The sequence below is a fragment of the Sturnira hondurensis genome, unplaced genomic scaffold, assembly GCF_014824575.4.
Source record: "Sturnira hondurensis isolate 20B ecotype Veracruz unplaced genomic scaffold, ASM1482457v3 Scaffold0005279, whole genome shotgun sequence".
In the NCBI taxonomy this organism is placed as follows: domain Eukaryota; kingdom Metazoa; phylum Chordata; class Mammalia; order Chiroptera; family Phyllostomidae; genus Sturnira; species Sturnira hondurensis.
This window is the reverse complement of record NW_028077910.1, coordinates 6,030,925-6,054,793: the sequence shown is the minus strand read 5'-3', so window position 1 is coordinate 6,054,793 and position 23,869 is coordinate 6,030,925. Positions and strand designations below refer to the sequence as shown.

At 41.5% G+C, this 23,869-nt stretch overlaps 1 protein-coding gene across 5 annotated transcripts in view; it reads right to left on the bottom strand.

Moving 5' to 3' along the window:
• PLD1 (phospholipase D1) overlaps positions 1-23,869 on the bottom strand; it is a 183,466-nt gene that overhangs the window by 125,985 nt on the left and 33,612 nt on the right. Inside the window, exon 1 of one of the 5 annotated variants that reach the window (XM_037046524.1) lies at positions 5,951-5,955. The exons of the other annotated variants lie outside the window; for them this stretch is intronic. The gene's annotated coding sequence lies outside the window, so the exon portion shown is untranslated. Of the gene's footprint in view, positions 1-5,950; positions 5,956-23,869 lie in introns of those variants that run through there. 5 annotated transcript variants of the gene reach the window in all.

Below are 23,869 nucleotides of genomic sequence, written 5' to 3'. Positions count from 1 at the left end.
TGTTTGTTGAGGCAGCAGAGTATCATGGAAGGTACGTAATTTTGAGTCAGACAGCTTGAATTCTGACTCCCTATGCTGAAACAAGTTATTTACGGCTCTTAATCTCATCTTTCTAATATGTAAAATGAAGGTAACATTATTAAAATAAGGAATTGTAACAATTAAATCATATAAAGTGAGGGGCTTAGAGCTCGGGCTATCGTAAATGCTGAAATAGCATTGGTTGCTCCTATGCCCTCTGCTATTCTAAGAGCTACAGGCCCCTGTCCAGCATTCACATTGCCATAACCCAGTCCCCTCCTGAGTACAGGAGTTAGCAGCCAGAGTTGTGTTCTGGGGAAGGTCTGGTGTTGCCCACGAGAGTAAACACGGCTACAAATATCTGGAAACAAAACGAATTAAGCTAATGTAGATGCCCCCATTACTACAAACACAGGACTTCTGAATAAATTGTAATCATCTTTAGAAAATATTTATTGAAGGATGAAAGGAGAGACAGCAGCAACAAAAACAATAATGAAGGAATGCTTTCAGTTTCCAAGAATGAAAAAAGCAAATTGAAGTCAGATGGATACAAGTGGAACTGAAGCTGAAGAGGCCCAAAGGATAAAGGGTCTGGGATTAATTTTCTGTGCCCACATGACTGTTAGGACACAAGATCTCAGGACTGCGGGAGGCAGGAGTCTGGATGTGAATCCCCTACAAAAAACCTAAATCCTCCACGAGCTACCTGTAAAAAAGGGACTGGCAGAAATATATCCAGCAACCCTTGGGAAAAAATGACATGGAACGCTAGCAACTACAAAATGAAAATTTATATAAAAATTATCCAGCATCACAACTTTTGGCTTTCAGTAATGGATGAGGTAGTGCTCCTATTAGATCAGCTATTCTACTGCTAATGACTCCAAATTCTGGACAAAATACAAAAAATAACTTAAGAACAGTAAAAAACAAGCAGAAACTTGAAGAGAATTCAAGTTCTGAATTGGATGAGAGAAATGTCACTGCTTTTGTCTAAGGGCATGCCCCGAAACATGTCAAGTGCAGTGACTAAAACTCAGAAAGAAAATCCATACTGACTGGCTTGAGGAAACGCAGAACTGCTTTCACGACAATCCCAACAGTTTAAACGTGAAGTTGGAAGTCCTGGAAAGAAAGGAGCCACACAGGGAGGGCATCAAATTCTGCACAGGCTAACCCTTGAATCATGCAGGGAAGAGGCACACTCCAAGGCAGCTCAGATAATACTAAAATTAAAACGACTTCAACAGAGATTTATATGGCTTCTCCAGACAGGAAATATAAAATCTGCACTATAAGTCCAGTCAAGTTAACTGCCTATTTTTTAAAAATCCACAAAAACACAACAACAACAACAAAACCCAAAAAACTCTTGAATGTAACTAAATCCAGACTTTCTACAATATATGAGGTCCGTTCAGAAAGTATCCAGCCATGTAATATAAAAAACAGAGACATTTACTGGAGAAGATAAAAGATACAAGTAACATTGTACGCAGGACAATGACACCCTAGTCCCCATCAAAGTAGGCACCTTGGGACCTCACACAGTGCTCCCGATTGCCATCAGCTGCCCTGACATATTTTCCTGAATCTTATTGACGGTCTGAAGTCTCTTCCCTTTCAAAGGTGATTTTAGTTTTCTGAAAAGCCAGAAGCTTTGTGTTTCTAGCTTTTCGAGGCAGAAAGAAAACCTCTGAAGAAATAATGGCCAAAAAAGTTTATGAAAGTTGGTGAATTTACAGACTAAAGAAGTTTGGTAAATCCCAAGCAGGAATAAATACAGGGAAAATTACACGTAGCCACGTTAAAGGCAAGCTGCTGAAGTATAAAGAAAAGAGAAAATATTAAAATTAGCCAGAACAAAATGGCTTATTACATTCAGGAGACCCATCCTAATGACCGTTCAACTCTCATCAGAAACAGTCCAGAAGCTCAACAAAAATGAAAGTGAAATGAATAGATATTGGTTTTCTCAAACAAATCTACTGATTCGAATTTGATTTCCCTTATTGTCAACACTGGCGTACGCAAATGTTAACCATGCCTGGGGATTAGTACATCAGTAAAAAGATAAAGTTAAATTAGCCCATGCTGGGACTGAGAGTAAATGTGGCCTCCTTTGAGACGACTAAATTAACCTCTCAGGAAGGACCTTAACGCTCTCTGGCTCTTGTCTACAAAGCTGGGGTTTCCATCACTAACAGCAGTGACACTCAGGAAAGGGAAAAAGAGTCATCAAAACTAAGGTACACTTACTCCTGCCTTTGCAGAAAAGCTATTAAAATTGCTTCAATTAAAATTTTAAAACAAGGGGGCCTTAATACAGCCATTTGAAAACCTCCCCACCTTAGCACTGGGCGATCTAACTTTTTAAGTTAGGGAGTCCCTTTCCTTAGTCTAAGCATCCAAGCACTTAAAATGTAATGAAGTTCATCTCACAAATCCCTCAAAATACACAAGTACAGATAATAATAAATATTAAGAATTTAACAGCATTCTGCTTCTTTACCACATTCTCCTATACTTGATCTCATTCGACCTTTAGAATACTGTACACAACGAAGGTGTCACGGTTATTTCCTCAGCAGATGTGAATAAACTGAGGCACAAAGAGGAGAAGAGAAGGGTCCTGTGCCAGGTCGCTTGGCTGTGGAGTGCAGTGGAGACAGGGCTCAGGCTCAAACCCTACTGAAGTGAAGAACAGGTATTTCAGACTGAACACCTACATAGGATAAACTTAGTTAACATAAAATGGTAAAAATAATACCCAGTCCAAAGTTAGTGCTATGTACATGTCAGCTGTGATTATTATAAATCAGCCTTCTTACTTTTAAAAGGCCAAATGAAGCCAAGAGGGTCCTCATGACTCTAAGAACTACTTGGGAGACCACTGTCCTAGTCAAATTCTTCTGAGAGTAGCAGTTTCGAGAAGCCATTTGGAAAAAGAGTGAATTTTTTTATTTCCTTAAGCAAAATAGGTACAAATATCCCTCTCTTTCAACAGATAACCTTCTTTAATTTCTTCCTTTTACTTAGATTAGTTCCTTTTACACTTCTTGATTTAAGACTCATATGTTTCTCCCTAGACCTATTCTTATAATATTCATGCTACTGACCAGAATATTTACACAATGAACTAACCATTCCTTATTTCATAGTTAGAAGATTTAGCTAGTAAGATTAGCTAGTAAGATTTCATAGGAAATCTTACTAGCTTTATATCATAGTACTATAGAAAATGACTACCAACCATCTGCATATTATTTCCAAGACTTCACATTCGTTGGTCCCTTTTAACATCATGACCGGTGGAGTCACTCCTACACAGATATGTGGCTGGAAAGGATACCTGTGAAGATGCTGCTCTTGGCTCAAAAACCTATAAAGTCGGCCCCTTCAAGCCTCCCTTCTGCCTCTCTCTCTCTCTCTCTCTGTCACACACACACACACACACACACTACACCTAGCCCAAGCACACTATTACTGGAGTTCTACTCATTGGCTACTCATGGCCAAATGGTCCTAGGGATGAAGCCTGACTCTGATCAGGCCTTAGATCCAACTTCCAATGCACAGGAAATACAGAGGACAGAGGAACACGCTGAACTGCACCATGAGGATGCAATTAGCAAAACCCAGCCCGGGGGCAACTTTGCAGGTCAAATGACCTGGGTCCTTCAAAAAAAAAAAAAAAAGATTATAAGGAAAAGAAAAGGATACAAGGGAACCTGTAGATTAAAAGTGGCTCAAAATGCATATCAAATAAGAAAATGATAAAAGGATAAGGATTAAACTCCAGTATTTAGGTGTGCACACTCAGATGACAAAACTATAAAGAAGCACAAGGGCAGTGATGATTGTGGGGACCAGGAGGTTGGCACCAAGACACGGCATGTGGGAATGGCTTCTGGGGGGAGCTGGCACAAGTCTTTTTCTTGACCTGAGTAGAGTTTACATGAGTGTTTGACTTATAATTATGCACTAAGCTGTCTATTTATTCCTGGTTTTCCCCCTACCCATGCATCTTCTCCTGTAAATTTAAATGCCCCCTCATCCACTTCCCTGCCTGGCGAGACTTTCCACCCTCCCTCTAATTAAAACATGCCTGCATTTTCTCTACCCAACCCCCAAAGACAGAGGTAACATCTCTCTTGACTAAGTCTCACATCACTTGGCTTCTAAGTCTTTAGTGGCACTTGTATCTCAAGTTTGGGGCCATGTCTCGTGTCCTCTGTGACACTGTAAACTTTTGGGGACTAGAAGCTGGGTCATCCCCATAGATATACATAGTAAAGCAATCAAAACCCTTTGTTGTATTAAAAAACACTAATCAATTAAAAATTAGGTGAGAACTTGGAAGGTACTGGGTTTACCCTTTTATAAGATCCCCATCTTCAGCCCCCACCCAATCCATCCTTATCACCTACATAGGAGGTGATAAGGCTTATCTGTAACCACAGTACAGAAGCTGAGTCCCCACCTGGGTGAAGAACATGGGTTCTTCACCCTGTCTCTGCCTCTTATTAGTCTTATAACTAGTTAACCTCTTGCCTTACTCAGATTACTCTGGGCCTCTCTGGGTCTCAGTCCTCGCAGCATCTGTAAAATGAGGCTAATCTTATCTAATAGGATGGTAGAATATCGTATATAAAGTGCTTAACCAAGACCCTGACACAAATTAAGAACTCAATGCATAGTCGACACCATAAATATTACTACTAAATATTATTACTACTAGTAGCATTAGTAGAAAAGGTACATCAATAAATGAACATTAACTCTAGCCAAGTGAAGTGAAAAAAATAAAACATTGCTAACAGACATGTTTACTAAATGACAAAAACTATCTGAAAAGTGACAAACTCAATGCATTTGCCCTTCCTTTGGTCTCGATCATCCAAATCCACATTTCTGCTAAAGTGAAGTGATCTGTTCGTATCTCTTTCACTCTTACTGAGCTCTGAGCTCCTTGAGAATCCATGATCACGGCCCAGTTTCCTCTGAACCTGAATACAGCCTCCTAATTCTTCTAACCTCTGCACTTCAGGGGCTTTCAGCTGTGTCATCACTGAGAGAAATCAACTCCAATTTATCTCATGTCTTTAGCATTTGTCTAAAAGAAATTAATTACGTGAAGAAAGCAAATCACACTTTCTTCAATGGGTGTGTGCATGTCTGAGAAGAGAAGCCAATGCAATCCAATTCAATCCATCTGTATGGCACACACATTTTGTGGCAGACATGAGTAAGAACTGGGGATATCATCTTCAGGCTGATGAAACCAGGATACGACACGATAATCTCAGTACTCGTTTGGTTCAACCCCCTTCAATGTGCTGAAAAGACAGAGGCCCAGGATCACCCCGAGAAAGCAGAGGTGAGACTAGAACTCTTCTGTACCCTGCATGTTCACACAAGTCTCCTTCAGGAGCTGCCTTTTTCCCTTAAAAGGCAGCTTTGAACCACATCCAGAATGTGTAAGAAGAATGACCAGACAGGCTGGATAAACCACTTTCGTCTTAGTGGCAGCCAGACTCTGCTCAGTAGGTGTGGACAGGCTGCCAGCCTCACTGGGAAAGAACTAGCTTGGTTCTTGCACAAGAAACCACCACTCTCATGAATGTGGCTGAAGAACAGAGCTATTCCAGTGACACCTGATTGTGACATCTGGACTGCATTAATGCTAACAAGAAAGGGCAAACTGAAAGACAGCCAGTCAAACTTCAGTGAACTGGAGAGAGGCAGTATGAATCAGCCAGCCTGGCAAGACAGCTTGCTTTGCAGTCGAGCTGCGTTGTGGGGTTCCTCAAGCAACTCTGGGTGATGGTAAATCATTCAACAGGTATTTACTGAGCAACCACATGCTGCTGAGCACCGTGCTAGGCTCGGGGGATGCAGAACGACCTCATGCATTTTATTGCACCATGAAAAGAGGGGCTTTAGGGAAGGAATTCTCTCATTACTCCTCTCCTTACCCTGTGTATTTGCCTCCTTTCCCCCAAACACCTGAGAAGAGGGCTCCTCCTCCCACTTTTCCTGTCTCACATCTGTGTGTTTCCAACCCTCCTTTCAACACTCCATTAATCAACTCCTTTATCAACTTCTCCTGCTCTTCTGTTTTTTTCTCACTATGTTTAAAACATTCTCAAGCATGTCAATTACATGTATGTTCCCCTCTACCTCTCACCTCTCTCTCACTGTGACTTCATAGTCAAGCTTTAGAGAAGGTATTATACTTCTTTGCTGAGCTAGACTGAACCAAACCTGCTCCATCCTCTGCCCTCTCAGCCTTCCAACGGGCTGCTCCCTTTCAGCTTTGTCTTCCTCCAATTTCCGTCTCTGACTAATTAACTCCTATCATTCATTCAGATTCATCTCAGGGTCACCTCCTCCCAGAAAGCCGCCCCTGACCTCCCAGCTGGTATAGATGCCTCTGCTCAGTGTTTGTACAGCATCCAGGTGAGTTCATGGAGAACATGCCATTCCACTTGGCTTCTGTCTCCTCTGGAAGACTCGCAGTTCACCAAAGGGAGAGGTCATCTCTGGGTCCTTAGTTCCTAGTGACTACTGAGCTCTCAGTCACTGTTTGTGGACCGAAATGAAGAAAATGTGAATAAGACTTAGAATGGCTCCCAGTGTGGGCAAAGAAGAGAACATGTGCATAATGCTTTCCAGATTACAAAACATTTTCCACATATACATTTTATTTGATCTTCCTAATCCTGCAGGGCAAACTGTTTTATTTTTAATCCTCTTTTCAGTTGAAGAAGCAATGATTCAAAATGATTAAGAGGTCTGCCCAGGGTCATACTGCATAAGTGGTAGATCTGAGACTCAGATTCTCACCTTGAACTTCATGTTCCCTCCTTTCTCCACTCCCTGTAAGCTCCTCTCTTCCTAGTCAATATTACAAAACACTCTATTAAACTCTCTGCATAGAAACCTGGTATCTCGAAACTAATCGACTTGCCCTGTGCCTAACCAAACACTTGTTAGAAAGAACATAAATGAATTCTGCTTAATTTTAACAAAAGAAGTAAATCTAGAAAAGGAAATGAGATAGCCAGGACAACAGAAATGGCACTTCTACCTTTCCTCAGTGGGATGCATGAACATAAATCACAGACTCCCACGAAACCTACTAAATATCCCCAAAATAGGGCTCATGATGACATGGCTACATTCCCCATGAGTCACTCATTATTAGAACCAGGAAATCACCATCCTATCTGGTGGGGCAGCAATGAACGTGGTTTTCATCCAAGAACACCTTTGACAGGCAGCAACTCCTGCATCTCCAGCGAGCTGTTAATACTGCCTCAGCCCCTCCAGGCCTCAGGCCCCTGTTCATTCAGCAGACAGCACATGATCAGTCACCCTAATTCCTCTCTTGCTGAAACCTCTACTGGCATGTCCCATTGTCCTTCCGTTGCAGTCATCTGGAAAATCTCGATCCTGGGCTAATCCAATTATCTGCCTTCTTGGCTCCTATGCCCAGGTTTCTAGACGTAAATGAAGAAAAAGCATTCTACTGTGTGGACTAGTGTTTATGGACTCTGGCCTCAGATGAACCTGTCCAGCTCTCTCTCTCCCCACTTCAAGGCCAATTTCTTAGGAAAGTTGTCTGCTTCCTCCTTATCGTTGATCACTCCTCCCTTATTCTTCAATCCACCACAGCTGGATTCCACCTCCACACTCTACCAGCTTTCCCAAGTTCGTAACCACCAGAATGTCTTGTAACCTCAAGGCTACCTCCCTATTATTACCTCACTAAAGCCTTTCTGTTGCATACCTCTTGCTTCCATTTTTAAGAGCTTCTTCTCTTGGATTTCCTGCTGCCACACTTTTCCAGTTTTTCTACTCCCTCACCGGCCACTGAGATGAAATTTCCTTTGAAGCTGTTCTGCTCAACATTTATATGCTGGTATTCTTCAGGGTCCGAAGATCAGTCTTTCCCATTCTGCCCACGTGTCAGGGTGGTCTCACTCATTCTAATGGTTACAGTCTGTGCTGATGTTTCCTTTCTTTGGTGTTTCTAAGGCTCACAGGTGATATCACCATTGAGTATACTCCTTTCTACTTGGCCTCTGTCTCCCCTATGAGGCTCGGAGCTCCTTGAAGGCAGAGGCCATCTCTGCATGTCCAGTCACTAGTGTCTCCTGGGCTTTCAAGTAACTATTTCCACCCTTGTTCTTTTCCCTAAGCTTCAGATCTACATGTCCAACTGCCTGTGAACTTTCCCATTAGGTGCACTTGATACGCTCAAAATAGAATTCATCATCTTCCAAAGCCCCAAACATTTCCTCTTCCTGTGTTTCCTTCCTCCTGCAGGAGTTGAAACCAACTTCAAAAACCAAATCCTAGAACTCATTCTTAGCAATTATCTTTCCCCAAATCTATAAAGTCAATTAATAAGTCCTGCCAAATTCTAAGTATCTCTTCAGTGTGACCACTATATTTCTCTCTATAACCATGGCAGGTTTGAGGAAACAAACAAGTGGAGTATAGCTGTGTACAGGGTACAGGGCAGGCGATGTGAAGGTGCTTCGATTTCAACTGAGACTCCATTCACCACCTCCCATCCCTGCTCTTGATGCTGGGGGCCTGGAGCTACAAAGCATTCAACAACACTAAGTTCGGTTGCCCAAAATAAGATTTTGTGGAATAAGTAACATCACTTTCAATTGGTTATTTCCTTACTACCCTGCAAAACAATAGTGTCCTTTCACAAATAAAAAAGAATACAGGGCTGCCCTGCCCTGGCTGCCCTGCCCTGGTGCTCAGTGGATTGAGCACCAGTGTGCAAACCAAAAGGTTGCCAGTTCAATTCCCAGTCAGGGCACACGCCTGGGTTGGGGACCAGGTCCTGGGTTGGGGACCAGGTCTCAGGTTAGGGGCTTGCAAGAGGCAACTGAACTATGTCTCTCTCCCTCCCTTCCACTCTCTCTAAAAATAAATGAATAAAATCTTAAACAGAAAACTGGCTCCGCTCTCTTCATAAACTCACTACAATGAACAACGACCCCCAGAGGAGTTTCAGCTGAGTGAAGTAATGCCTTAATGCGACCCTCAGAGTTCAGGTCTGTCACATTGGAGAAACTATGCAATATTTCAGGTCAACAAGCTAAGCTGGCTATTTGTAGAGGGGGAAGGTGAGGGGGAAGGAAGGACAGAAGAGTAATGAGAAACATACCGGGTTTAAAAACACATGGCGTCGTTGACAGATTATTGATTCATCATTAAAAAAGCATTAATATAAAGTTAATGAAAAACCACAGTGTAATCAGGAAGAGCTTTAAGTCAGTAGCTTCTAAGAAATCATTTTTATAGCACCCATATTTACCAAAAACTATAATTAGTAACAAAAATCATTAAATAAATGGTAATGTGGAGGGATTCGGGCATACACAGCGGAAGGAGATAAGAGAAAGGTACTGGCAAAACCCTGCAAAGACAACTCTGTGACTATACGAAAACCTTTGAGTTGTTCAATTTAAGTGGGTAAATTTTACAGTTTGTAAATGATACCCCAAATAAGCTGTTTTTAAAAAAAAATCTGCAAAGATACAGGAATAATGAGCAGAGTTGTAAAAAATTAAAAAATCAATCAACATACATCAGTACTCAAAGGGAGAACAGGTAATTTTCCTCATTCCCACAGAAGAATAACAGCAGCAAAAATCACATTTATATTTCTTATTACAAAAGTACACAAACTGCTCCTTATGACCAAAACCAAGGAAAACACACACTGTTGGGACGTGTACAGGAAGCCATCCGTCAGCCCTGCTGACGCTGAACCTTGCTGTAGTGCCTCTGCTTTCTCCGTCTGAAGACTGCTCACCGCGAAGACGGTTTCACAAATACAACATCACATTGGGGCGTTTTCACCAGACTGATATGTTTTTTAAAAATTACAGAAGTATGTGTCACAAAGAACTATCGTAAGCTCAGAAAACAAAGCATGCACGTCTTAATAACTAGAGAAATAATTAGATAAGGAGAGATGAATTCTGGGTCAGTAATCATTTTCTTTTCAAGACAGGGTTCCAAGGAAAAGTACCAATGACAGGGAGAGGAAAGCCCTGCTCCCAGCAGGCACGCACGTTTGTGCAGGTGCTTGTTGGAAAACAGTCAGTGTGAACAATTTTTAGTTTGTAGCAGAAAATCAAACAAAGGCAGAGTCATTTCTAAATCACTTAAAAGAGGTAGATGCCAAAGCAGAAGGCAGGTGTGTGCTTAGAATTTGATTCAGCAGAACAGAAATTGATCCTCTGATACCACTTAGTTTTGGTTGATCAAGCAAAACAATTCAACTGACAGGAAACAAAAGAAAAACCTATCCTTTGATTTCTATCCTCGGAGATAATTCACACAAATCCAAGAAACCAAACATAATTCACCTTTGGTTTCAGAGGATGGAACACATTAAATCCACTGTGACTCAGCACATGGGTTTCACTTAATTAAGTTGTCTGAAACCAGGTTTGCAAAGTAAGACTGACTACATATCATGAGAGCCAAAGAGCATACAGACAGAATTAGGCAGGAAGGGTCCTAACCCTGGAGTTTTAAGTTTTATATCTAATCTCAACTCTAAGGATCCCCCCCTCCACGTAAACCAACTAAATTGCTGCTGACACTAAAAAGTTGCCTTTGATCTTTATGTACCTACCTTAAGGTGCCAAGCATGCAGTTGGTATTCAATAAATACTTTGTAGCTAACATTTAGCAAGTACTTACTAAGTACTTTATATGCATGATAGCATTCCATCATAATAGCCTTATAAAGTAGGTTTTTTATTATCTGCATATCGCAAATTTGGACACTGAGGTTTAGAGAGATGAGCAATGCACCCATGTGAATCAACTGCTGGGTGGCAGAGAGAGGACTCTGAGGTCCAGGTTCTCAGTCAATCAATGCACACTGCTGCCTCTCCATCAATGAACATGTGAGGCTCCTCCGTTTGCTTTATTGCTCACCTTTTCCTAGCACCTGTCTCCCTGGGAGCATGGGCAGTAAAAACCTTGAGGGCCTTGCTACTCCAAGTGTGGCGCATGGACCTGGAGCACCTTGAGAAGCTTGACGCACTACAGAAGCCTGGCCACATCCCAGGATCAGGCTCTGCATTTTGCTAAGAAACCCAGGAGATGCATATGGACATCAGTTTGAAAGGCACTGGTTTTAGACTAGCCCCTAAATGATATATTTGCTTTAATGACAAGAAGAAAGAAGGTCTGAGAAGGAAAATATGACCAAAGAGTTAGACTCAGTAAGAACAAAGCCAACTTCCTAGGCCTATATCAGGACCCCACCTCACCCGAATAATGGCATACATATATACCTATAAAGGACCTGTAAACACTCCTAGGGAACGGATCACAGAGGCAATAGCTGAAACTATGGGGAGTCTGCCTGTAGTTCCTCTCCCTGCTAGAACTTCCAAACCTATGTCTTTAGAAGCATGTATCATGAAGCACATAAAAATACATTAAGACTTGGACAAGTAATCATTCATCAGGTGAAGAGCAGAGCTATGCTATAGACTGAGAAAACTCAAGATCCATAATTTCTACCACCTTCATTCATGATCCAGGAGTCACTTCTTATCAAGGTAACTTTATCCTTTTGAACATTAACACATTTTTAAAGCACAATACAACACTAAAGTAAACTTAAATTTGAGCTATTTCAATAGGGTTTGCAGTCCTCTTTCAAGTGGTACACCTACATTTTGAGTCAAAGTGGCCTGTATTTTTAGCCGAGAAGTGCAGGCTATGACTGTCCTCTCACAGGGCACGTGAGTCACCTTGTTCTATGAGCCAGAATCTAAGGAAGCACCAAAGTAAAATGCAGAGTTTAACCTTTACCCAGTCTTTCTTACCTGTTTAAACAGAGCTATGAAACCCAGCAATTCCACATTTAAAAGCCATGCCTGTAACTGAAAGTGGTCTCAGTAGAAGGTAAGAGGTATATTTAACTTTTTCCTTTATTCCCATTTTAAAAATTAAAAATAAAATACATTTATTTCCTGGTTGCAATTCTATACTTCCTGGAGCTAAAAGCAGCATAGCATATGGGTAGAAATTCTCTTCTTTAGTTGTATCATTTCACATTTGAAAACTACCAGGCAGGTTCCTCTCCTTAAAGCCTTCGATCATACGTTCTTGATACTTCCTACTTCCTCACTGTCTTCATCCAGGGGGAACTAGAACAACTAGAGTATTTCTTGCTCATTAATCATCCAGATACAGGCGTGTCCAACGTGCAGCCAATGGGCCCCATTCGGCCCAGGATGGTTGTGAATGTGGCCCAACACAAAGCCTTACATTTACTTAAAACTTTATGAGATGTTTTTGTTACTACATGTCGCAATGTATTCAACATGTGGCCCAAGACAAGTCTTTTTCCAGTGTGGCCCAGAAATACGAAAAGGTTGGTCACCCCTATTAGAAGGTTCGCCTTCAACCACAAAGGAACTAAAAACAACAACAACAACAAAAAAAAAAAAAACCCTGCTTTTAATTCTCTACCTACTTATTCTGTTACTGCCATGAATTGTCCTCCAGATTGAGAGATTTTCCTATAAAGTGCATCAAATAACTCTGGGTTTGACAATAAAGGAAAAAATGAATGACATGAGCCTGTTCAAAGTCAGAGGGCAAGCTGGAAGCAGAAGGAAGTCTAGGGCAGTGTGGTCCCGAGGATTCTGACTCAGAGCTGAGTCCAAAGGCCATGGAAATGGGAGGCGTCTAGTAACTATGAAGGAGCAATAAAAGAGCAACCCACAGGCCTGGGTCAGCCCAGGATGGGGGCTTCAGGAGGCCCAAGGAGTCCCAGGAGAGAATCGAATGCATGAGTTTCCCACAGATTCCCATTCCAAATGAGGCCAGTAACGGATTTCATTTAAAACTCGTAATGACTGTGCTAAACCAATCTCCCTGCTGGTGATATTATTGATGAATATACCACTTTCAAGAATAATTTAGTAATATGTTTGTAGAGCCACAAAAACATTTATAGTCTTTGATATGGTAATAACACTCTTAAAAGACAAGGGAAAGCAAAAGGCAAATTTAACTTTTATGGCGAGACCATAAAAACCCTAGAAGAAAACATAGGCAGTAAAATGTCAGATATCCCTCACGGCAATGTTTTTGCTGATATCTACTCAGGCAAGGAAAACAAAGGAAAAAAGAAACAAATAGGACTACATCAAACTAAAAAGTTTTTGCACAGCAAGAGAAACTATCAACAAAATGAAAAGAAAACTCAATGATACATCTGATAAGGGGCTGATTTCCAAAATATATAAGGACTTATATAACTCAACAACAGGAAGAAAAATAACCCAGTTTAAAAAATGGGCAAAGGATCTGAATAGACACTTCTCCAAACAGGACATACAGATGGCCAATAGACATAAGAAAAAATATTCAACATCACTAGTCATCAGAGAAATGCAAATTACAACCACAATGAGATATCATCTCACACCTGTCAGAATGGCTATCATCAAAAAATCAACAAACCAAGTGTTGGTGAGGATGTGGAGAAAAGACAGCCTTCGTGCACTGTTGGTGGGAATGCAGACTATTGCAGCCACTACGAAAAACAGTATAGGGTTTCCTCAAAAAATCAAAAATGGAACTGCCTTTTGACCCAGTGATCCCGCTTCTGGGAATATATCCTAAGAATCCTGAAACACTAATACAAATGAATATATGTATCTCTATGTTCATAGCAGCACTATTTACAATAGCCAAGATATAAAAACAGCCCAAATGCCCAGATGGGCACTTGGATAAAAAAGCTGAGGTACATTTACACAATGGAATACTACTCAACCATAAAAAAGAAGAAAATCTTACCCTTTACAACAGCATGGATGGACTTGGAGAGTACTGTACTAAATAAAATAAGCCAGCCAGAGAAAGAGAAATACCATATGATCTCACTTATATGTGAAATCTAATGAATAAAATAAACTGATGAACAAAATAGAAATAGAAACAAGGATACATGGAGCAGACTGACAGCTGTCAGAGGGGAGGGATGTTAGGGGGCTGGATGAAAGAAGGTGAAGGGATTAAGCTATATATATATATATATATATATATATATATAACATATTATATATGGTATTATAATATAAATAATATATATTACATGTATAAGCAAAAAATATATATATATAATATGAGGTCTGTCCAGAAAAGTTCAACCATTGTTAATGTCATGAGAATGGTTTGTGTGACATCAATGTAACCTGGCAGCCAAGGAGAGTGGAATGGAATGCATGTGGGTGAACAATGACGACTCCTCTGTACCAGTAAGTGAGAGCAGTAGACGTCCTTAAGTGAGAATGTGTACTGTGTGGCTGTGACGTTCAAAATGACTGAGCAAGCAGAGCAATGAAGCTGCATCAGATTTTGCATTAAGACCAAAAGTCTTCACAGAAGCTATTTGGATCATTCAGAAGGTCACAGCTATGGGTGACTGGTGATTAGCTGCTTCATCACGACAATGTTCTTACTCAGGCATCACATCTCATGCAGAATTTTTTGGCAAAACATCAAATCCCGGAAGTGATTCAGCCCAGATTTAGTGCCCTGCGCCTTCTGGCTTTTCCCAGAAAAGATTTTATATTTTCAAATCTAAAATCACCTTTGAAAGGGGAAAGATTTCGAACTATCAATGAGATTCAGGAAAATACGAAGGATGGCAGTTGGGAGACCTATGTGAGGTCCCAAGGTGCCTACTTTGAAGAAGACTGAGATGTCATTGTCCTATGTACATTGCTTCTTATATTTTGTATCTTCTTTAATAAAAGTCTATTTTTCATATTGCATGGCTGGATACATTTTGGACAGACTTTGTATGTGTCAGAGCTGGTACAGACACAGACAGCAGTGGTGATAGTGAGAGGGAAAGGGGATGGGCGGTAGGTAGAGGTGGACAAGGCGGGGAATGGGGACAGAAAGAGACTTTGCTTGGGGCGATGGGCACACGATGCAGTGTGCTGATATTTTATTGAGTTGTCTACTCAAAACCTGTATGGTTTTGTGAACCAATGCCACCCCGATAGATTCAGTTAAGAAAAAGATGGGGAAAGCGACATGCAGAAAGTTAACTATCAAGAATAAAGGTAGACAGACATCTGCCTTTAGGTTTAAACACACAAGTACAGGCTGCTTGCCTGGGTTGATAGCTGTTTTGTGAGAAAGGTTTGGGGATTTGGGATGAACCAGTTAACCTCACTCTAGGGCCCCTTGGGTGGGAGCAGCGTGAACAGTGGGAGCACACCCTGCAACCCCTAGATCTGGGAGTGGGTCCCGGTTCTCCCCTCTGCAGACTGTGGCAGGTTAGTTAAATTCCACAGGCTCGGTTTCCTCATCTGTGGAATGAAGATACCGTATTGCCACGATTCTAAGATGTATTTTCTACCCGCCTCCCCCAACACATACATACTAACTTTTCCTGAAACTGCCGTGGCTGTTGTGCTTTTTGTCTACCTTTAATGTGACGGTATTTGCCTTGTAAAACTGAAATTCATTGGTGTGTCTTGCCATTAACAGTGTCCTAGAAACAAGGTAACAGCAATGCCCAACTCAGTATTGTTACAAAGATTAAATGACATAACATATATAAGGCACTTTGACGCACTGCCTAGAAAACAGTAATTGTTCAAAAGTGACTTGTATTAATACTATTATTTTTGAAAGATCTGATGCACCTTGGGATACAATGTCAGAAGGACAGCAGCCAGGAAGCAGCCAGTAACCCCAGCCCGCTAGTCGGTCTACACTCGTTCAGTCTGAGGACCACAGAGCAACAAGGCAAACTCTGGGTAGTCGGAGAATAAGGACCAGGTTGGAGAAGAGTCTGGAAAACATGCATTATGAGAAATGGTGGAGAAAAATCTGGAGTTTTTAGGCCAAACCAAAATGAGGGGCCTTTCAAACACCCCAAGACCTAGGGGTGTCAGTCGAAGTGTCCCCTGCAGTTCCGGGGGCTAGAGCTGGAACACAGGGATGGGTGTTCTAGAGGGGCCACGCCTTAGGGACAGCTTTCTAACACGCTGAGCTCTCTAGGAGTGAACGAAGCCTGGGACATGGTGAGCTCCCCCAAACAGGGAGCACGCAATCAGAGCCTGGACAGCACGAGTCTGGCACTCTCCAGAAAGGCTTCCCTCCTGTCTCCCGAACTCCACCCTGTGTCCACCTCAACTCTAGAACTCCACGCCTGACTCTTCCTCCTGCAGACCTGGGCTGGACCTCTGGGGGCCACTCAGAGTACGGGTGCCCCTAGGCCTCCATTAGCACAGGCTGATGGAAGGGAAAAGCTAGCACCTGGCAAAAAGGAAAGGGAGAAGATGACGAATTTCCTGGGCGGTCTGGTATTGTAACAACTCACATGGAAGGCAAGACTCAGTTTGGATGTTGAAGACTGACAAATTCAACCTCAGGTAGCAAGAGGCAGTGTCTCTAGGGGCCATGGAGTGAAGAAGGATGAAGTCTGGCCTTCAGAGTAGGCACTTTGCAAGTCCTGAGACAGCTACCACCACCAGCATGCCTGACCTACCCCATGTAGAATGTTCCAGTTGGGGTCTAATGAGCCCACTGAAGATGCAGACCAGCCCTGGATGGTGTGGCTCAGTGGACTGAGTGCTGGCCTGCAAGAACCAAAGAGTCACCAGTTCAATTCCCAGTCTAGGGCCCATACCTGGGTTGCAGGCCAGGTCCCCAGTAGGGGGTGTGTGAGAGGCAACCACACATCGGTGTTTCTCTCCCTTTCTTCCTCCCTCCCTTCCCCTCTCTAAAAATAAGAACAAAATCTTTTTTAAAAAAGATGCAGACCAGTTTTATGAATTACAGCAAACTCTTGGTGAGAGATCATTCTTTTCTTCACATGTAGGCCAGCTCCCTCGTTGCCCCAGTTATGCTCTGTCCACAGGAAATAAAATCACAATGAGATACTACTAAAAAATATTATCCTTGAACCTATGCATTAAGGAAAAACCTCTACCCATACTCAGGGAAAAACTGGTAAGATCTCAGATTAGAGTGAAAGCATAACTTTGGACTGTATCTTCTTATCAGCATTCACTTGAATACTGATACTAAGCTTGATGTGAACTTTGTGATTCAATCACACTGTCAATGTTATCATCAATTTATCTAAATCTCTCTGAGCAAAGGTGGTGGGTATCAGCCTTGTCCCACAAACTAGTACCTTGCTTACTTACACTGGGCAATGAGCGGACGGTTTTAACAAGTCAAAATGAGTGTCACAGTGACAGAGCAGAAGGCCTTCACCACTGTCTTATTCCCCAGCTGATGCTACTTCTGGTCCTCAGTTAATCAAAGCTTACCACAACTATTGTCCAAAGAATTTCTTATGATCGCTACCTCTGTAGAACCAGATACAGTTAGGAATCCACATGACATAAGATCAAAGTTCTCACTTCCACTCTGCACTGACCTTGTATCAGGTGCTAGGACGGGGTCCAGGGGAGGAAACGGGCTGCTCACAGTCAGTTCTCAGAGTGTGAAGGGAAGGCTGGGATGGGGGGGGAGGCGAGGAGGCAGCGCTCCATCTGGGGACTGGGAGAGGTGGCTGCTGGAAAAACACATTGGAAAGGAATCTTGAAGACCACACAGGAGTCCACTGAGCACACTCAGAAGCACATTCTAGGAAAAAGAAACAGCTATGGCATCTTGGACTATGTAATCTAAAGAGTAATAAACCCTAACCCTGATGTCTAAGCCAGGGAGCAAAGTAGAGTGAAGGCCGCAGTGATCGTCATCAGATACCTGGGGACCATCTGTCTGGGCACTGCCCCTCTCATGTGGAAGAGACTGTGAGCATCCAGGGAGGAGGGGGACCTCCGAGACTGTGCATTCAGTTTCCTACGTGTGAGAGCATTCCAGAAAACAGCGCTATTAAATAAGGAAACGACTGGCTTTGAGTGAGCAAGTTTACATCATAATTATATAGTTTTAGAGTCAGTTTGGGTTCTAATTCTGAGTTCATAGTAACTGCTTAATAAATAGTAGCTGTACATATTGGGAGCTATGAACTTGCCTGCACACTGTGAGTTCCAACACCACACCAGCTGTCCTCTGTGGCCATGTCTCCTGCATGGGGTAGGAAGGTGGACTACAGACTATCAAAGCTGCCCCCCATCCCCAGCCTGGGGCTCTCATTGGATTATTTCTGCCCATCTCTGATCTGGCATTTTTCCCTCACCTTGCCAGCAAAGACACTAAGGAAATGTATATTGAAAGCCTGCTACATAAATGTTAGCTATCATTACTATTGTTATTGTCCATTCCTCTGATATTATTTTTCTACTAACTTTATCATACCTAGTTTTGTTTTATTCCTGTGAGTGTGTGCATGTGTGTGTGTTTAATGAATGCAAATATTCTTGCAAGCCAACTCCGATCTTTAATAGGGCCTATATACAATAATAAAAAAATGAAATAACACTGGGGGGTGGTGGGCTGGGATGGGAGTAAAAGACAGAAAACTGTACTTGAACAGTAATTAAATGAATTTTTAAAAAATGAAATAACATTCTAGTTTTTTTTAAAGTGACACTAATAACAAGAGCTAACACTCATTTAACACTTACTAAGCACCAAGCACTGTGGTAGATCTTTTACATACATTATTTCATTAATTCTCGTAAGAGCCCTACAAGGTAAGTGCTAGTATTATAATCCCCATTTTACTCACAAGGAAATTGAGTCTTGGAAAAGTCAATAATGCATTAAGCAGTGGTCTAACCTAACAATTTTGCAACATAGTTTATAATAATCTCATATTAATTGGCATGTACCCCCATAAATTTTTTAATTTGAATATTTTTATTTGAATCTTAAAAAGAGGAACTCCAGCTCCCAGTCAAGATGCCGGCATAGGCAGAAATGGCTCACCTCCTCACACAACCACATCAAAATTACAACTAAAATATAGAACAACCATCACTCAGGAATGTCAGAAATCAAATTGAATGGAAGTCTGACAACTACAGAATTAAAGAAACCACATTAATCCAGACTGGTAGGAGGGGCACAGGCAAGGAACAGGCTGGTCCCTCACCCACATGTGGTGGATAAAAATTTGGGAGTGAGTCCCAGCCTCACACCAGAACACCCAGCCCCCAGGGTTCCAGAGCCAGGAAGACAAATCTCCACGACTTCTGGCTGCAAAAACCAGTGGGGAATGAGTCGGTGGAAGAAACCTCCTGGAGGCCCAAGCAGTTCCTCTTAAAGAACCCACACGAAGACTCACCTACTGAGACTCACCTCCTCCAAGGTCTAGTCTGAAAGGTACCAGTGGTATACAAAGAGAAATTGAGGTGTCCGGCATCAAGGTGAACAGAGGCCATTGTCCCTTTTCTGAACCGTCCCCCTACAGAGCCAGGAGGTTGGTGCCATATCTGAGCACAATGACCTGGCACCATTCAGGTCATCCATCAACCTGGCTGACACTGTTTGACCTGTCTTGGAGATCCCCAGAGACTCCACTCCACCCAACTTACAGATCCACTCAAGCTGCTTTTCCATGTGAGTGGCAGGTCTTGGCTCCTGATTCACAACTTCCTAAATCACCTCAAACAAGCAACAGCTGGCCTTAGTGAGCCCCAGGCCTGGCATTAGCAGCAGACAGCCAAAAATCACACAGCTTGGCTTCACCTGGGAATCTCCAACCCCAGCACAAGTAGAAGCCATCTCAGATTGCGTTATAACTCAGGAAGGGTAAACCAGGCAAAATACAGGTGGGGGTTGACCTCAGCCTGCACCACTGGGAAAACCCAGGACCAGTGTATCCAGTGGACACCTACAGATCACCCCAAAGCACCACCATCCTGCCCCTACACGGCTGATCCTCCACAGAGAGTGAAGGTTGGTGGTAAATGGTCACAGCCAATTCTTCCAGCTGACTGGCCTGGGTAAATCCCTCCCATTGATCTGTCAGCAGCAACCAAGGCTCAACTACGACAGGAGGGTTTCCTCAGCCCACACGAAGGGTGCACCTCAAGTACCCAGCTTGGGTGATAGGGGAGGCTGTGCCACTGGACCCTACAAGGCACCTACTACATTAGGCCACACTACCAACACAGGGAGTCACAGCAGCTCTACCTAATACGTAGAAACAAACACAGGGAGGCTGCCAGAACAAGGAGACACAAAAACATGGCCCAAATGAAAGAACAGATCAAAACTCCAGAAAAAGAGCTAAATGAAATGGAGGTAAGCAATCTATCAGATGCAGAGGTCAAAACACTGGTTATAACGATGCACAAGGAATTCAGTGAGGACCTCAATAGCATAAAAAAGATACAGTTAGAAACAAAGGGATACAGTAACTAAAATAAAGAACAATTTATAGGGGAACAACAGTAGAATGGATAAAGCTGAGAATCAAATCAATGATTGGGAACTTAAAGAAATAAAAAACAACCAATCAGAACAAAAAGAAGAAAAATGAATCCAAAAAAATGAGGATAGTATAAGCTGCCTCTGGGACAACTTCAAGAGGCCCAACATTTGTATCATAGGGGTGCCAGAAGAAAAAAAGAGCAAGAAATTGGAAATCTATTTGAAAAAAATAGTGAAAGAAAACTTCCTTAACCTGGCGAAGGAAATAGACATGCAAGTCCAGGAAGCACAGAGAGTCCCACATAAGATGGATGCAAAGAGGCCCAGTCCAAGACACATCATTATTAAAATGCCAAAGGTTAAAGATAAAGAGAGAATCTTAAAAGCAGCAAGGGAAGTTAGTTACCTACAGGGGAGTTCCCAAAAGATTCACAGCTCATTTCTCAAAAGAAACTTTGCAGGCTAGAAAGGACTGGCAAGAAATGTTCGAAGTCATGAAAAGCAGGGTCCTACAACCAAGATTGCTCTACCCAGCAAAGATACCATCTAGAATCGAAGGGCAGGCAGATAAAGAGCTTCACAAACAAGGAAAAACTAAAGGAGTTCATCATCACCAAATCATTATTATGTGGACTGTTAAAGGGACTTATTTAAAAGAAGAGCAAAAGTAGGAACAACCAAATGGCAAAAAATACTGAATATCAACAACTGAATATAAAAAACAACTGAACAAACAAGAAGAACAGAGACAGAATTGGAAACTTCATAAACCACTTTTGACATGTTTGAACAGTCACAGCACCTTCTCCACACACTGAGCAAATTTATTTTTTGCATTTCAGTTGTGTGTTTTACCTTTGTTGAAAAACAACATAAGATGTGAAAAATGTTATATCTTCTTCCATCTTTAATATTAAGATGGCTGCACAAAAAACCACCAATTTTGATTTTTTTAAATGCACACTGATATGACAGCTGTCACAATACAGTCTAATAAAATTGTTTTGAATGAAGTTAAAAGACAGCCCTGGCTGGTGTAGCTCAGTGGATTGAGTGCGGGCCTGCGAACCACTTGATCGCGGTTCGATTCCTAGTCAAGGCACATGCCTAGGTTGCAGGCCAGTTCCCAGCAGGGGATGCACGAGAGGCAACCATACATTGAGACTTCTCTCCTTCTGTCCTTCCCTTCCTCTCTAAAGATAAATAAATAAAATCTTAAAAAAAGACAACTAAGCACTTCTAGAGACACTGCACGAAAAGAAAAAACGTAACGGACTTCATACCCAACCCAATAATACTGAATGCAAACTGTAATTGAATAACATTTTAAAATTTTTTAAAAGGAAAGAAATGTTCTACATTGACATTATGTTGATGGTTACACAACTTTATCAATACACTAAAAGCCACTGAATTATACACTTTAAAGGGATCAACTTTGCAACATGTAAGTTACATACTATCAATAAAGCTGTCAAAGAATAATGTCCAGGGTGCAGTATCAGTGATCTTTACTCACTTGTGGGGCTGCTGTCTTCCAGAGCAAACACGGAAACCAGATGTGCAATGAATAAGCCTGTATCTAAGAACAAAACGTTCACACCACAACGATGAGAATACAAACCATGCCTGAAAGCTGTCCATGGAAGTAGTAATAGGCCTTTAGGATCTTTCTCAAATGTCCTTAAGTAAGTGCTGAATGGACTTAGCTTTTGATTTTCACCAACCCAGGAAAAATAGAAATATAATCTCATTCATCATTACTAAACTGTTTGCAAATGAACAGAATGGAATATTAAAAATAGCAGCAATGGGTGGGGGAAGTCAGAAGACCTCAAAAGATCCCAAAGGGCCTCATCTACAAGATGAGGAAGGGAAAGAATAAAGCCAACTCTCTCAGGTTCCCTTCCATCCTCATTATTCCAGTTGGACCATCTCTTCTAAGGACTGTTTCACTGTGACTTGCCCCTTTCTAAACATTATCAACTGCTCTTAGACCAAGGGAGCGTTACCACAACCCACTGGCAATCTGTAAGAGTGTCTGTCCTGGACCAATGCTTCAAGCATTTAAATGAGCTTCATCCCACACCCCTTTTTAAATAAACTATCTTATTTATAATTTCAATAGCTATAACATCTAAATTTCAACCTGATGTATAAAAATCGAAAGAGAGTTTCCTACAATAATGCATAAACACAGCAAAATAATTGTTCTCCAAAGTAAAGGTATCCTCTTCTTTACAAAAATTGATCTTGCCTCAACTCTGGCCTGTCACTCCTAATCTATTTTAATTTTTATTATAAAAATTATTTTTTTCAAAAGAAATCTTAAATTTATAAACTATAATATTTGAGGAAATTAAAATCATTCCTAGAACCACCAATTTAAATAGAGTGCTCGTATGGGTGATGCTAACCTAGTACTAAATTTGGGTATGTCTTATTCTCATTTTTTTCTCTCCAGGAATATTTTTTAATATAAGGAAATGATCTTTAAAATATTAATATGCAGAAAAACATAAGAAAAAATAAACTAGCAGAAATTCCCACCTTCAAAATAATCCCTAAACCCTATTAATTTAAGTTGACTACCCTTCCTGCTGTCTCCCTAAGCACTGAACACAGAACGAAGTATGTCTTAAACACAGCCAGGTCTCTGATATTCAGGTAGTTTGATATCCAGGGTCTTAACTTAAAGATCTAGCATCACCCCTTCTTTCTACTATAACTTATCAAAAGTAAAATTATACTAGAAAAAATTGCACAATGGTCCATCATGAAGTTTTCCTCTTGTACTGTATGTTTTATTTCCAACTTTTCATGATAATAAATAATGATGCTTCAATGAGCATTTCTGCCCTGAAAGTTTTCACTCTTCTACCTAAAAAATTCCGCTCTATTACCCTGTTCCTTTGGTGATTTCTTCTCTTGGTTTTAGGAAGAGAAAGTGCTTCCCCACCCAAAGATCAGAATTTTTCTTTGATTTCTTTTTTCCCTTTTTTAAAAAACTTGGCTCCTTAATCTTTTAATATGTTATTAACAATTCAAAGCTTATTTATCACAGGTTTAAGTTTAAGCCACATGTAGGTTGTTTGCCCAACGTTTTCAAATGCACATTGATATTTTTAAAGGAAATACACACCTCATATTCTTGGCTTTACACTAAGCCTCAGAAAGCCTTCAGGACTAACAAAACAACCAGAGCTCTGATTATCAGCAGGAAATCACACCGGGCAGAAATGGAGAGGCACTTGCACAGGCCTAATTCAAGCTAAACAATAAGAACCAAGTTCCTAGCTTCAGTGTTTTATTATTTTAGCCTTAAAAAATCTCAAGAGTTCCAAGACTAGCTTATGTAGTTGCAAGACAGTTCCCAATGCTGTGGGCTTTTTCTCCAATGTGGACTGGTCACTATTGGTCTCATTTACCGACCACAGGCCACCTCCAC